Source organism: Lygodium microphyllum, chromosome 23, assembly GCF_053477565.2.
Source record: "Lygodium microphyllum isolate KBCC chromosome 23, Lygodium_microphyllum_v1.1.10, whole genome shotgun sequence".
Taxonomy (NCBI): domain Eukaryota; kingdom Viridiplantae; phylum Streptophyta; class Polypodiopsida; order Schizaeales; family Lygodiaceae; genus Lygodium; species Lygodium microphyllum.
In genome coordinates this window covers 81,197,560-81,214,373 of record NC_141157.1, presented here as the reverse complement: position 1 = coordinate 81,214,373, position 16,814 = coordinate 81,197,560, and positions in this window count along the sequence as shown.

The following is a 16,814-nucleotide window of genomic DNA, read 5'->3' as shown; positions in this document are numbered from 1 at the left end:
CAAGGTTCCAAGGTATTGTTGACTCTCCTTTGCTGGAAAATAATAGATAAGTATTTTACCATAGTGAAAGTACGTTGAGCTTGCACGCTTGACAGATCACATGGTAAGTAACCTATCCTAGAGGAAAGTCAATCTCGAAAGTCAAATCCTATTTGGGGTTGGGCTAGATGCAACAACACCTAAGTCGTCGAAGGAAAGTCTAATGCTTTTGTACTTGTTGGGAAGAAGGTTGGGTTATCGATCAATGTAAGTGATTAAAGAACTTATGTCTTATAGAGTGTTTGAAACCTTAACATATGCCTTGGTCGAAAGAAGGGTGTGTTAAGTAAATTTTACATGGAACCGCTCCTGGTGCCAAGGGGGAGAGCAAATACGCAACGGGAAGGTTATCGCGTCTATTCTTGCAATGTTTGGAAAAGGATGCCATTGTCTTTGTGATTGATCAAATAACCTCCTAAATGCTTTTGCATAAACCTAATTGTGGGATGTGATTTGGATAATTTATTCCAAGTGCTTGTGTTTGATTAAATGCATGGCAGGGGTCAGTGTGAACAAGTTGCCATGGAGAAATAAAAGAATGTTTTTCTTGGATGATAATATTAGGCTGATTGCCTAGATTGTGCTTGATTCTTAATTGGATTAATTAAGGAAGGATATTTTGTGTGGGTGGATCATCTCCAAGGTCATGCCGCGTTTCAACTTGAGAGGGGACTGCTCGATTCACGGGCCGAAGGTCGAGTGGTGAAAAGGCCAACTACAAAAATTGTGTCTCGGTCCTAGGTTGCTTGGGGTTAGTGGAGCTTTGGACACCCCTTGCCTAGCCCGGAATGGAGTTGTAGACTGCCATGAGCCCAACGTCTAGGGCATTGGAAGATCCTATTCTAGATAATGGATGGAAATTATGGTGCCATGTGATTTGGACCGGGCACTTCTGTTGGACAGAAGGAAATATATAATTTCTCATGTATGGGTAAGAGACAAAGATTAACTTGAAGAATTTGTTTGAACTTGCTTGTCAAAGGATTGCTTGCTCTGTATTCATGTCTGTGCCATAAATTACACGAATGAACCTTGTTCCCTAAAAGGCCTAATTAAGGAAGCTAAATTTGAATGTCACACATAAATGTGATAGGACCTAATTAGAAAACTAAAGCTATTAAGGGAAACTGGTGGACAGAACTCCTGACTGGTTCGTCCTACGGTTGGGTGGTCCGAGAGAATTAGGAGGCTTCTCACAAGGTTTTACAATCGTATGACCATTAGGTACTATTAGGTTAGAGTTCTGATTCATGCTGTTTTAGGGGACCGAAATGGGACTATTCCCTACAGGCAGAGAGGTTAAGCAGCACATTTCCCTCATTTCCCATTCTCATTGAACTAAGTGCAGTATGGATTTGCTTCGTCTTGGGTAACTCTGTGTAAAGTACGATATCCAAAACCTAACCCTAGAATGTTGTCAGGAGACCTTGGCCACTAGGAACCTAGATTTTAGGTCGCTCCTAGTGGGTTCAGCTGCGAATGTTCCGTTGCAAGGCAGACTTGGGACATCCTAGGGGACAAACCCCGGAACATTCCATGGCAGTGCCGGGCGGCGCTACTTAGATTTGTCTCTTGATGGACAGCAAAAAATGTGCTTGGATAGTCGAGAGACAGGCACGTTACAGTCATTGAATGCTCTCTCTAGTCTCTAGGGTTTGTCCTATGCTACTCAACTCGATCAAGGTCAAATGGGGGTCTAGGGGTCTGTTTATGGCTCTAAAAGGGCTAAAAGTTGATGTGATAGTTAGCGGTCGTGTCTAGCCATCCAACTGCGATTTCTAAGGTCAATTGCGTCTGTAAGGCTTTCAGAGCCTTCCCTGGTTGTGGGAGGTGTTCTTCTTCGCCTAGGATGCACTAGATTTGTGAAATTTTTTGTTGTCAGAATTTTGGTCCGGTTCTACAATGTCTGATCCTCAGAATTGGATGTTCGAGTGAGGCTGTTTGGATTCTAACTCATCCGGTTATTGCATCCGATTGTAGGTGGTTTAAGTGGCAGATGGTCGTATTTTCATTTGTCCGATTTAGGTCCATCTGATTTCTAGATGGTTCGATTTTGGGGTGTCTGATTTACATGAGTTCGATTATTCGAGTGATCCAATTTCCAATCGAGTCGTGTGATAATCCGAAATCAGACAGTCCAAGCCCAATTTTGGGAATCAGACTTTGTCAGTCGCGTCTGGTTCTAATGGCCAGGGTTCAAGTCAAGGCTAAAATTGAATCAATGGCAATGATTTTGGGCATACCAGGCCATAGAAACATTCGGAATACAAAAATAGACAAGAGGAAAGGTCTGTATATACTTGGAATGGCCAAAAAACTCCAACACAAGTCGATTAATCTTTTTTTTTTGCCATGGACTCTTTCTTCTCTCTCTCTCTCTCTCTCTCTCTCTCTCTCTCTCTCTCTCTCTCTACAGAAGCTAAAAGTGAGCCTTCAACCCCCTTCCTTGGATCTTAAATCTTTATTCTAATGCTCTACTGTTGCCTTGTTAGTGCTTATGACTTGTTAATGGATTGCGACTCCATTTTTCCCCTATTTTTGGCATGTTTTGGGCCTATTTACAGCAAAAACCCTAAGACAATTCACTTTGATCTCTCGATCCTATCCTACTCTAAATGCATAAAAAATCAAAACCCAAGAATTGAAATATTTATCCTACTCATCTAGTCATTAAAAATCCAAAGTACTTACTTGTTTTGAAGATTAAAAACCCCAAATCTCCTATCAATATCAAGCACCAGTTCGGGGATGCAACCCTACTTCAACGTTCGATTTGAGGTGCACAAGTGCTCAAGCTTGAATCTGTTACTCCTAGCAATGGAACCAAAACATAGTGGAAGCTCATACTCTATTGCTAAGACCTACTAATCGCTTATTGCTTCAAGCGTTTCAAGTAAGCACAAATGGCTATCTCTTGCCTAACTGATGTGTCTTCCATCCTATGGGGGTGTAGTGAGCTTACCTTGATGTCTGAATGAGTAACCTCCTCCCTAAAGCAAGCCGGTAGCTCATGTGGGAGCTTTCACTCAACCGCCAAGACCCACGGACCGCTTATTGTTTCAAGTGTTCCAAGCGAGCTTTAATGGCTATCTCTCACCTAGCCGACGCGCCATCGATCCTACGAGTGTAGTGAGCTTACCTTGATACTTGATCGAGTACCCTCCCCTCTCTTGCACTCGGTAGCTCCACGATTCTTGATGCTAGCTCAAGCATCCTCAAGCCTCCTCCATCTCCAAGCTCCATCCTCCATAGCCGCACGCGCAAGAGAAGAGAAGAGAAGAGAAGAGGAGAAGAGGAGATGGTGAAGAGCTTCACCCCCTTGATCCCTCACTCCCACACATACTCACTCCCTCACACTCTCACACTCCCTCTCTCAAGAGCACACAAAAGCAAGAAGGAGAGAAGAAGAGAGGAAGAAGAAGACTCTTTTTGCCACACACCAAAGAATGAGCTTCTCATTCACTTTTCAACTTTATATACAAAGCCCTAAATCCTTTTTGGGCGGTCATCCCCTTTTCCCTTTTTTATATGGCCGGCTGTAGCCTAGGCCCTTTTTCCCATTTCCCACCATTCTAATTTATCATATTCCCAACTAATGCGTACACTTTGCACAGGAGCGAGCCTGGTGCTCTTTTACAAGGATTTGGGGGCCCTTCCACATTTTAATGGTGCGCCCTTTTACCCTTTTGTTGTCTCAGGGCGACACCAAGACTTTCTGAGGGTCGTGCCCGAACATTTAAATTTTTCAGGGTCTGGTTACTGGTCAAGGCGCATTTTTCTGCTTTTATCCTACTCCTTTTTTGCTATTTCCTTAGTTTTTCCATTTTCCACTCCTCTGTGCTGTGGAAAACCTGATAATATCTCCACGATTCGAGATGCGAGCTCAAGCAACCTCAAGCCTCCTCCTTCGAGCTGCATCCTCCATAGCCACACATGAGACAAGAGAAGAGAAGAGAAGAAGAAGAGAGGAAATGACGGAGAGCTTCTTCTCCAAGATCCCTCACCCTCACACACTCACTTTCTCGCACTCCCTCTCTGAAGCACACACAAGCAAGTAAGAAAAAGAGAACGCTTTTGCCACACACCAAAGAATGAGCTCCTCATTCACTTTTCAAGTTTATATACAAGCTCTAAATCCCTTGGCACCCATCCTCTTTTTCACATGACTGGGCATCTTGCCAAGGTTTTTTTTCCCTATTCCCTTCTAGTTGCCTTATCCCTTACCCTATGTCCGTTTAGACTTTACAAGTTTCACAAGAGGGAGCGTTTGCTCTCATAAAATGAATTGCATTGTGCCTTGCGCTTTCCTTGCAAGAGCCCTCGGAGGCTCTCCTTCATCCTTGAGAGAGCACCTTGCTAGTATCTTCTGTGCTTTTCTTCATTCTTGAGAGCACCTTGCACTACAAGATATAGGCCTTATACCGATGTTAAAAGCGACAAAAATGTAAATAAAGAAATTTTCCCCCGTCGTCGCAAAAAGCGTCATTATTGGCGACGCCATAGAACAATCGGTATTAGAATCGTTGTCAGCATAGCAGTGACGGTAACAGGGGAAAAAAATTATACTGTGTACAATGCTCGTGTAAATAAAAGCAAAGTGTAGTTAAATCTAACACTGATACATTAAATAAATACATGATCGCATAATGAAAGCGACCAGTACAATCATGGCAAGATATCACTACTACATAGAAAATGTCTACACAGATCAAGCGACCAAAAAAGAAGGGTGCGTAAGCTCCAGGGATCCAAGGGCGAGCTATATATCCTTGCCATCCGAAAGATCGTCCCATCGCAAAGGAGCATCGAACCGACTCTGCAAAAAAAGAAACAACTACACATCAGTCCACCATACAATAATTCATTCTAATTAAACATGGTAACTACGGACAAGAAAGATGAACGACTTATAGGGCCACCGCGTCTATACAATCGGTCGATCAATGCAATGAGACCATGCCTCTTTGCATATCGAGTCTTAAGGCCTGTCGGATCGTGATTTATAATGGAGTACTGCAAAGAAAACAAAATACTAACTGTTAGAAACATGATTGTCAGTACAAAAGATATTGCAAAAAAAAAGCAAGCAAAACAAAAGAAAAGCTTACAAAGTCCTCCAGATATGTCCTGTGTGGCTGCCACTCCTAAGATGATGGACCACTCTGGCCTCTAGTCGTGCCCTCGCCACCTCGCGTTGCTAACTCCAACGTCCTAGAGAATCTGTAGCCTCCTCTCTCAGTCGGCACCAGTCATACGCGTCTAGCTACTTGGGCTTTGCAACCCCACTCTCGAGTGCCTTGCGTGCGTCTGATCGTCTATGTGACATATATGCATGTATGCAGTCCATCATCCAGCCCGTAGAAAATCTATTTGCTATGGTTAGAACCGGAAACTCCTCATGCAAGGATGCTACTATGTAGTCCTTGCTCCCCTTCGGTATGTTTTTTCAATGATCTAAGATGTTGTGCTGAAAAACTTGTTGGCACAACTCTCTCATGCGAGCCATCACCCTCCTCCCCTTATCATTCATGATGATGGCTCATGACCTATCATCGACAAGATAGGCATATCTCTCTGGGGTATGCCTAAGATGGGTCCTCTCCCACCTGCGACCATGCTCCTCGGCATATCCAGGAGACCCTGTACATCTAGTGTACCAACCGGGGTAGTATCCATCGATGTAACACCCATAGGGGTACCACTTGCAGACGACCGCGGAGTAACTAGAGTAGACGTCCCCATAGGTGTGACAAATCCTGGAGGTGACATAACTCCAGCAGAATGACGAGACGGAGACACCGCGTCTGTGCCTCCACAGTAACCACCTGAGCCACTCTCCCTAGAATCGCCACGAGAGCGAGGAGTAGCACCCGTATCCTGTGCCAACCGCGGGCTCACTGCCTCCATATCTCTACAGCATCCCCCCCTGACCCTGAAGCACTCCCTCCCTCTGGCCCAAGTTTGGAGTGTCGACCTCGTCTGCTCGAAGCTGAAGCATATGATCGCGCCAAAGTAGATATGATAGAGTGGCCTCTTGACGATGTCCGAGATAGCTCCTGGTCTGCCATGTCTCTGAATCTCGCCATCTGATCTGGAGACATGCGCATGAAGATATCTTGCAACTCCTCATCGCTCATCCCTCGACTCATCCTGATTATCTAAGTATCCAAAAAGGTTACCTGCACAGACAAAAAATGATGTTAGCATAATCAATTTAAATCATACAAAACACGGTAATATAAATCTTAAAAAAATGATCTAACTTCAAATGCATATTTTATGTACCCTTATAAGTGATTAGTCAACGAATTGAGTAAATGGATGCTCCAAGTATGAAGTATCCTATGGTCCCATGTCAATCTCCTTACACAACTCTGCATACATTAAAAGGTCAATAGACATGTCATCATAAAAGGATGAGTCCACCTTGGACTCCTGTATTTCCATCATTGTTACCCAATGGTGGCTCCTCTACATGCTCCAAGCTTTCGGTGGCCTCCATCCCTTGCAATATCGACCCCTCTATTTGCATATTGTCCTCATTTATGCTCGAAACATTGCTTTGATCATATACTTTCACACTTCGGGAAGATGTGAAAGGTGAGAAGGATTGAAGCTTACACGCGAGCTATGGCGGGAGAGCAAGAGCAACAAAGAGAGAGACAAGAAATGGGAACTCCAACAGTCACAATGTGTGATCGGGCCTTCCTTTATTCAAACTGTCACTAAAAGAATAAAGAATAAAGTGACGTGACGGGCACCCACCACCTGCAGTGTGCAGTGCCGGGTACTGTGAGTGTAGTAATACACGGGGCGGCACGGCGGAGGTGCCTTTACCCCCAACAACCTCCCACTTAAAGGTGAATCTGCCCTAGTGAGAGAGAAAAGAAAAAGAAAAGACAGTACAAATGTACATAGGTACAAGGGATGAGGAAAGGCGACATCTCATCCAACGCCCATCAACCTCGTGAGGAAGGCAAAGCGCTCAGTAGTGAGGCTCTTCGTGAGCAGATCTGCAGGATTCTCGTCAGTGGAGATCTTGACAAGGTCAACAGACCTGTCCTCCACGACACCACGTATGAAGTGATACCTCACCTCAATGTGTTTCGTCTTCGCATGGAAGACCGAATTCTTAGCCAACTGAATGGCACTCATAGAATCCGAATGCAGTGTATGTGTAGCATCAATCCCAAGGTCCAACAACTAGACGGCCTAACCATATGGCCTCCTTGCAAGCCTCAGTGGCTGCAACATACTCGGCCTCAGTGGTAGACAAAGCCGTACACTTCTGAACCTTGGACATCCAAGAGACAGCCCCTCCAGCATAGGTGAATACATAGCCAGAAGTGGACTTCCTACTATCTGCATGTCCTGCATAATCGGAGTTAGTGTACCCCAAGACCCCTGTATCCTGGCTGCCATAGCAAATACACATATTTGCTGTGCCCTTCAGGTACCTCATGATACCCTTCACGGCATCCCAATGTCTGCTGCCAGGTGTAGCCATATAGGGTGCCACAACACCAACTGCATGCGCAATATCTGGACGAGTGGCTATCATGGCATACATCAAACTGCCCACGGCTGAAGCATAAGGGATCTTGGCCATCTCGGCCCTCTGCTCATCTGTCTGCGGATAATCGGCCTGTGATACCTTCACATAAGAAGGTAATGGACAGCCAATAGGCTTTACGTCCTGCATGCGGAAGCGCTCAAGGACTTTATGAATGTACTCCCGCTGTGAGAGATACAAAAGCCCCTGATGCCTATCACGCTTAATGCGCATCCCAAGTATATGTGAGGCCTGTCCCAAATCCTTCATCTCAAAGCTCTTCTTCAGCTGAGATTTAAGAGCATCTAGCTCATCATGAGCTTTCCCTACTATCAGCATATCATCAACATAGAGTACCAAGATAAGCAAACTGCCATCACGGGCTTTCTTCGTGTAAAGACACGGATCCATAGCACTCCTGTTGTAGCCCTGTGACTGCATAAAGGCATCAAACTTATGATACCATTCCCTAGGTGCCTGCTTCAAGCCATACAAGCTCTTCTTCAACTTGCACACTAGGTGCTCCCTGCCAGGTTCTGCAAAGCCCTTAGGCTGATCCATATAGATCTCATCATGCAAGTCCCCATGTAGAAAAGTCGTCTTGACATCCATCTGATATAGATCTAAGTCAAGCTGTGCAACCAAAGCCAAGACTAAGCGCAGGATGGTCATCTTAACCACAGGAGAGAAGACCTCATCAAAGTCCACACCATGTTTCTGCTTAAAACCCTTTGCTACCAATCTAGCCTTGTATGCCGACTTGGGGTGTCCAGGGGTACTTTTCAGCTTGTACACCCACTTGCATGGCAAAGCCTTCTTGCCCTTAGGCAAGGCAACCAAATCCCAAGTCTCATTCTTATGCAGGGAGTCTATCTCAGACTGCATAGCTCTCTCCCAGGAGTGACTGTCACCCCTACGCATAGCCTCATCATAAGTGAAAGGCTCTCCTACATCTGTAACCAAAACATAATGCATAGAGGGCTGAAATCTGTCAGGTGGACGTCTGTCTCTAGCAGACCGTCTCACCGCAGGCTCTGCTGCCTGTCTAACTGCCTGTCCAACACCCTGGCCCTGTGGAGGAACTGCTACAGGCTGTACTACTGGCTGTGCTGGAGCTCTAGGCTCCTCCTGAAAGATCACTCTGCGGATCTCAACCACCTTCTCAGGCTGCCTGTGCATCTTGTCTTCATGGAAGACGACATCATGGCTGCATACTATTTTCCACGCCTGCGGATCCTATAGGTGATAGCCCATCTCTCCTGACTCACCATAGCCAAGGAATATGCATTTAATGCTCTTTGGATCCAATTTACTCCTCTTGTCCTTGGGCACATGGCAGAATGCCTCACATCCAAAGACACGGAGATGCGCATAAGAGGGTGGCTTACCAGCCTAAACTTCCTCTGCAACTTGGAAATCCAATCCACTGGAAGGCGATCAGTTTATGACATGCACTGCCGTACTAATTACCTCAGCCAAATAACTCTGGGGTAGGCTTGCATGGCTAAGCATAGAGCGCACACGCTCCTGAATAGTCATGTTCATGCGCTCAGCCAAACCATTCTGGGGTGGGGTGTAAGGGGCGGTCAACTGACGCTTAATACCCCTGTCATCACAAAACTGCTCAAAAGCACGTGAGACATATTCTCTCCCATTGTCAGTCCTAAGGCATTTCAGCCTATACCCAGTCTGGTTCTCAACAAGAGCAAGCCAACGCTGAAAGACTCCCAAGACATCGGACTTTTGCTTTATGGTATAAGCCCACACTTTCCTAGAAAAATCATCAATGAAGGTAACAAAGTACTTCGCGCCACCCATAGACATGCAAGGCATAGGCCCACAAACATCGGAATGCACCAATGCCAAGGGCTCACTCATGCGTGGCCTACCCGATTTCTTATACGTAGACCTATTCTGCTTACCATAAAGACAATGATCACACGAGTCAAAACGTGCATAGTCCAAAGGCGGAAGATACTGCAAACCAGATAACATTTTCATTCCCTTCAAAGACATATGCCCCAAACGGGCATGCCAAAGTGATACATGTGGGATAGAGCCCACTGCCAAAACATGGTCTACAGAAGACCCAGATACAACAAGAGGATAGAGGCTGCCAGCCTTGGCACCTCTAGCAAGCACAAGTCTGCCTTTGGTAATTTTCCAGGCAGAATCCCCAAAACAGACATGAAACCCTGCATCATCCAACTGTCCTGCAGACATAAGACTGCGCGTAAGCGCAGGTACATGATGTACATCCATGAGCAAAAAGGATCTGCTAGTGGAAAACTGCAACTGAATATCTCCACAGCCCACAATATCAAGAGACCTGTCATCTCCAAGTCTAACTGATCCAGATACAGTACGGTAAGAGTGAAACCACTCACGGTAAGGCATCACATGGAAGGACGCACCTGAATCCAATAACCAACACTGTGCATACATACTAGATGTCTCAGTCAAGTGTGAAGCATCAGAAGAACTAGCTGCAAGTATAAACTCATCACCACCATCGGACTCCTCAGTCTGCGTGACATTAATTTCCTCAATCTTGACGCTGGACTTCGCAGGTACTATGCTGCGATCAGAGGACTTCTCCTGCACTTTATCTTTCCCCTTATCCTTGCGCTTCTCATTGCGCAACTTATGACGCTGTGGTCTAATATGGCCCTTTTTTCCACAATGATGACAAGTGACATTTGCATTGCGCCCACGCGACTTACTACGCGACTTGCCATGAGATTTAGACCGACCCTTCTGCGAGTCACAGCCTCGGCCATTACCACGGTCATACCTGTCATTCCTACCTCTAACTGTCAAAGCATGACTACCACGAGAGGCATCCAAGTTTTTGCAATTCACCTCTTCCTGAAGAAGAGCACTCTCAACATCTGCCAATTTTAGAGTAGCACTAGAGGCACAAAGAGCAGTGCGGAATACATCCCATGACTCATTCAGAGTCCCAAGCAAGAAAAGAGGAGTTACTTCCTCTCCAAAGGTGATATCCTGCGAAGTCAAGTTCTTCAGTATAGCATGGAACTGGCTCAAGTGAGCAGACATAGTCGCATTATCCTTCATGCGCAGATCCATAAGCTGCTTCAACCAGTACATCTGACTCGCCGAACTTTTCTTATCATAAAGATTCTTGATCTTATTCCATAGATCCCATGCACTCTGTGCTTCCTCAAATACATTATAATGTATCTGTTCAGTGAGAGACAATACAATCGTGGACTTGCATAGCTCATCAAGTTCAAGCCAGTCGTCATTGTCCATAGTTTCAGGCTGCTCCCCACTCAACCGAAGTGGCTTAATCTGAGATTTCTGCACCAAAACCTGCCATATTTGACTCATCCAGTAAGAGTAGTTGGTACCATCCAACTTTGTAATGTTAAAGATGGCACTATCATGCGAAGATGACGCCATTATGCAGGCTGGAAATGCCCAAACTGTCCAAAACTGCTTGTTGTTTTACTGCAGAAACTGCCCAAAAATGACCAAAACGGGGTCCAAAGGGTGAGCAAAGTGTGCCAAAAGTTGCTGCCCACTTAGTACTAGGTGCGGTACACCAAATCAGGATATTTCAACATGAAAAGTACACCTCAGTCCACCAATAACTGCTTGTTGTAATAAATTGCAGGTATGCAGTCTAGAGAGCAAACTGTCCCCATGAGCTCAACACTGAAGCATGTCAAAATAACATCTGCCAGTGAAAGGCACACCCCCAGACACTCTAGGCAAAGTGTTCCTGTAACTGCCAAAACCTGACACAAATAGGTGTCTGCTCAAAGAGAAAGATCCAAATATGAGACTCAGCTCATAAGCATCCTGTGAACCAAGAGTACATCAATGCATATCCATAAAGATCGGAGTATGATCCCAAAGTCTCAATGCGTATGTAGCTGCTCAAGACATAAACTGCTCCAAATACATGTAAGTGCTCCAATAGCATGCAACTGTCAAAGGTCAAGCAAGCATGTAAAATGCTCCCACTAGCACAAAAGGCGTACAAAGCGAGCTCAGAAGCTCAAACAACCCAAGAGAAAGCACCAGTGATAAGTGACCCTATCAATGCATTAAGCGCATCCAAGAGAGTATGACATACATGAAGCACCGATCGTATTAACCATGAAGCAATACATAAGCCCAAATAAGCTCTCAGTCAACTCAATGACATCCAAATAGCAACCAAGATCAGTGATCAAGTAAGCCGGGAATGCTCAAATACATCCAAATCCAAGCTCCAAATGTCGGTATGGCATACACGAACCAAATAGCATATGTCATGAACCAAAGCATGTAATGCAAAAGCCTAACTGTCAAGCAGAGACATGAGGCATAGGCGGTCCATGAGCATGCCAAGTCGGTCCAAATGCCAGTGAAGACAGAGCTAATGCGAAGCTCAAAAGCATCCCATAATCTCATACATATGCTCCAAGTCGTCCCCAAATGTTAGAGACATCATGCTAAAGCTCAAAGTATACATTCGATATCGGTAGGTAAGTGCCAAAGCATGTAAAGTACCTTCAGCCCACTGTTATTCCAACATGTATTTACTGTTCTAAACAGTAGATTTCAGTCCCGTATTCAAGCCAAAATCGCTCCAAGTCATCCCCAAATGTCAGAGACATCATGCCAAAGCTCAAAGCATACATCCGGTATCGGTAGGTAAGTGCCAAAGCATGTAAAGTACCTTCAGCCCACTGTTATTTTAGCATGTATTTACCGTTCTAAACAGTATATTTCAGCCCCAAATTCAAGCCAAAATTATGGTCAAACCAAATGCATACATGCCCAATACATCCGGGTAGGAAGTAGACCGCATACGGGCATCAAATAGCTCCAATGGAATGAGGCATAAGCAACAAATGTCAGTGTCAGGGGTGCTGCCCTGTTTCCAGCACTGTTATGCAGTGAATGACAATTTCAAAACTGAGAATGATCAGCTCCCAACCTCAATGTCAAGCCAAAGCATCAAAATGACATCCAAAAATGGCTCAAATACCCTCCAAATAGGCCAATGATGAGTGCTCCATGAGCAACAAAGCATTCAGCTGTAAAACGTGGCGGTCAAAGTCTGAAAATGGGCGCCGTATTCAGCGTGTTGAGGCCTGGAGTGCTGCTTTAATCACGTGGCTGAATGTTGAGTGTGGGGGGGCTCAATGATGGCCCAAGGTAGGCACATACCAAGCCATGAAGGCCCAATGCAAAGGGGAGGGAAGATATGAGCTATGGAGCTTAAGAAGAGTGGCTGCCCTTTGTTCCTGCCCTATTTCAAACTGAGAATACACTTAAATGCCTGCAAATGCTAAAGCAATACCTCAAGGGCAAGGCCTTGATGAAGCTCAAGAAGGCCGGGATGGAGCTCGGGAAGCCGGGGAGAGTGCGTGAAGCGAGTCGATGCGAAGGTCGGGAAGCACCGAGTCGAGCTCGAGTAAGAGAATGCCAAGCTCTGATACCAGTTGAAAGGTGAGAAGGATCGAAGCTTGCACGCGAGCTATGGCGGGAGAGCAAGAGCAAGAAAGAGAGAGACAAGAAATGGGAACTCCAACAGTCACAATGTGTCACCGGGCCTTCCTTTATTCAAACTGTCACTAAAAGAATAAAGAATAAAGTGACATGACGGACGCCCGCCACCTGCAGTGTGCAGTGGCGGGTACTGTCACTGTAGTAATACACGGGGCGGCATGGCAGAGGTGCCTTTACCCCCAACAAGCTGAAGGTATAACATACCACCATCGAGGTTGTCGGGGGTTTGGATAGAAGATTACATGTTAACAAACACATACAAGAGAGATTAAACTATTGTGACATGTACCATGTCGTAATACAATTAATAAACAAATAAGTTCATGCGCATGTTCACAATGGGCCGGCAACACAAAGGTGTCGCATAAATCCATCCATTTTTTTTCTAAATCTATTTTAAAAAATCCAGATGGACCTCGTCGAACTGTTGCTCTAACTCCTTCAAGTACCACTTTGAACCACTGCACATCGAATAGTATCATGGAGAAGCTACGGTAATCCACTGTAACAATACTTTGCAAGTTTCCAAAATACTCCATCTCATCTATAACTGTATTTGGATCTATTGCTCATCGTCGGCTCTCTTGCTCGAACCTTGCCATGATACCACAGTCCGTTGTGGAGCGCATTTTGTCAATATGCTCCATGCGAAAATGCCATCCGTGCGACCACACTGCACTATATATTTTGTACTGTACATTGAAACACTCAAATTAGTTGTCACATATAAAATATAGATACGACAAATCCTAAACACGTCAACATCTAGCTTGGAGAAGGTGGTGCTAATCAAGTGGTCAAAGCTTCTTTACTTGTTTGACCAAACATGTAGTGGAGCAATGTGTGTGCTTGCTACATTAGGTGACCTCGCTAAAGTGTCAAATCCGCTTCTCTTGGAGAAAGAGCTAAAGGGGGAGCACATCATTTTTGAAGCAAAAAAAGGAACTTATATTTTTATCGGAAGTTAGCCCCTCCTCTCCACCGATGAAAAAGCCAAGGAACAATTGAGAGATCTTGTTGGCTATCGGCTTTTTGTATCTACCATCACTAGCAGCCATCACATGTATTTTTCTTGATGAATATAAGATACTTTACTTTTTCCCTACAAATAAATATTTATTAAATAAATGTGTGGTTTCTATAAGTGTGATGATAATGTGTGGTACGTGAATGACACATTCGCATACGTTAACATAATTCAACATGTAGTACTACACTTGTGATTGTGTAAGTGTGACGATAATGTGTGGTACGTGAATGACGCATCCGCATACATTAACATAATTCAACGCGTAGTACTGCACTTGCAATTGTGCATAAGCAATAACGTAGCTTGTATCCGTACGTATTACTACTTTCGATGATTTCGTACGTTAAACAAAAATTAAGAGTCATGCGTTTCAAGAAACAAAACAAAACAACTTTACTCAATTATTTGAATTCAATACACATCGCATGAGATATTATGTATATATAAATAAATATTCAAATGTGGTAGAGTATACAAAACTTTTTGGCATTCCAAGATGTTATGGTGCTATAATACTCATTACAAACCTTGCATCATTAATCTAGTAAACTATGGCAGAGTCCCCTTTCCATGTCACAGCCAAATGATAAAGTTCATGTCTTTATCTATGATTGTGATACGCTTTGCATGGATGGCTGCAAGCTGTGTACCATTGAACAAGTCGATGAGAAACCCCTTTGTAGTTGTTTGTAGTGCCTCCATAGCTGCAGCAGTCTACCTTTCTGCTAGTGGGCCATCCCGCACTCATGCCCAAAATCTTCCCATCCCTTTTAGCTCCAAGTCATGCATGACTTCCTGAACAAATTTTTGAAAAGAAATTTTCAGGATGAGAAGCTTGTATTGGCGTTGGATTCTCCTTATCTCTCGAAGGGAAATAGTGCCCAGTTTCCATCTCCTCTTCTTCTGTGGTGGTCCTTGTGCTCTATGGGGAGCACCTATTGCCTTTGAACTACATCCCCTCGAGAATTCCCACTCCTCAATTGAGACCTCTGCCCCTTCACGAGATGATGCGATCAAAGCTCCATGCAACCATTGCGTTGACATGAACCGTAGCATCTCCTCCATGCCCTCGGGATATCGACTCGATCGATGGTGCATACTACGTCAAAATTCAGATCACGCTTCCTCTCGATCTTGCCTAGCTTGCTGGTACCTGACGAGCCATGTCTCTATAGAGGCATGGTGCAATATAAAAAAGCGATTCATCTTCTCCTCCATTGCAACATCCATTCTTTTTTCTACCCCATTTCCAACCACCACATCTCCGGTCAGTCTATCATCATCCTTCAACAACCATAGCATTTTCTTGTCTGAATCCACCATTGGTAGTCATTGTGAAACATGCACCAGCGTCTCAGACACGAACCAACCTTCAGCCATGCTACCTTCTGGGCGAGCTCATTGTCGCACAAAGCCTTTCTGAAGCGCTCTAGGAAGAACATCCATCGCGTATGGATAGATCCATCAATCTCCACTTCATCTACAATATGCATAAGAAGGTGGATTTGTATTGTGAGCATGCTGGTAGGCGGATATTTCTCAAAGAGACAGATCGTCTCCACTACTCCCCGCCTCGCGAATTCAATAGAGGACGTCTTAATCTCCTTCTGTGAGATCCATTGCACTAAAGTCGACAACCTGTAAATGGCCCCACGTATTTCTGGAGTAAGACATCTTGCGATCGTGATCGGTAGTACAAACTGCCACAAATGAGAAAGCATTATGAACAATGGCTACACTCCAAATAGCAAAATGCGCACGCCAATTACAATCCATTCGTAGTACAAACCTGAGAGAATGCATCATACCCATCGGAGTACGAATAGACTTGACTATTTGCTTTACAATGCGCTCTTCTTTAGTGGACAAAACCCAAAGAGCACGAGGTAGCTGCATGCGACCATCAGCACTTGACTGCAGCCAAAGCACCTCCATCTTGCCTACCTCCTTCAAATCCATTCATGCCCCTATAGTGTCTCTCTTTCCTGTGATGTGGTCCCATAGCAAGCTGCCTACATTCTTGAAAATATGCATGGGATCCAACAAGTGGTTGATCTATAAGTGGGTCCAATACGACAACTCGTAGAAAAACTGAAAACTGTCGCATTCCGTTTGGACGTGATTCTGCGTTGACCATTTTTAACTCGTACCAGCTTGCAGCATTCATACGTGTTGGAGGTCGTCCAAGAAAACCTTCCCTGAGTTCATGATCCTCTGGCAAGAAAGCGACGTGTCCTTGATATACCATATTCTTTATGGTTCGTGACCTACGGGAGTCTAACTATGGCCCGCACAATGGAGATGCATGATAACCTGAGGTAACCAGACATGTTCCAACACCTCTATCCAGTGAATACAAACTTAAATGAGCTATGATAGATATTACCAACGAGAACGGAAGCTTATTTACCTGAGCACTCTCCGAATCCCGAAAAGTCATGCATCGTCCACATGAGAATGACTTGAATACTAGTGGACCGTCGACCATCGCGTTTGCTCATATCTTGCACGGTGATCCCCTAATGGACGAAGATACACGGCCATATTTTTGACTTTGTAGCAACGAGGGACGAGTAAGCTAAGGATGAGATGTCCTTTATTCCTAGAAATCCATGGAGGGATATTGTAGTTGACAAGGACTATAGGCCACACACTGTAAGAAGT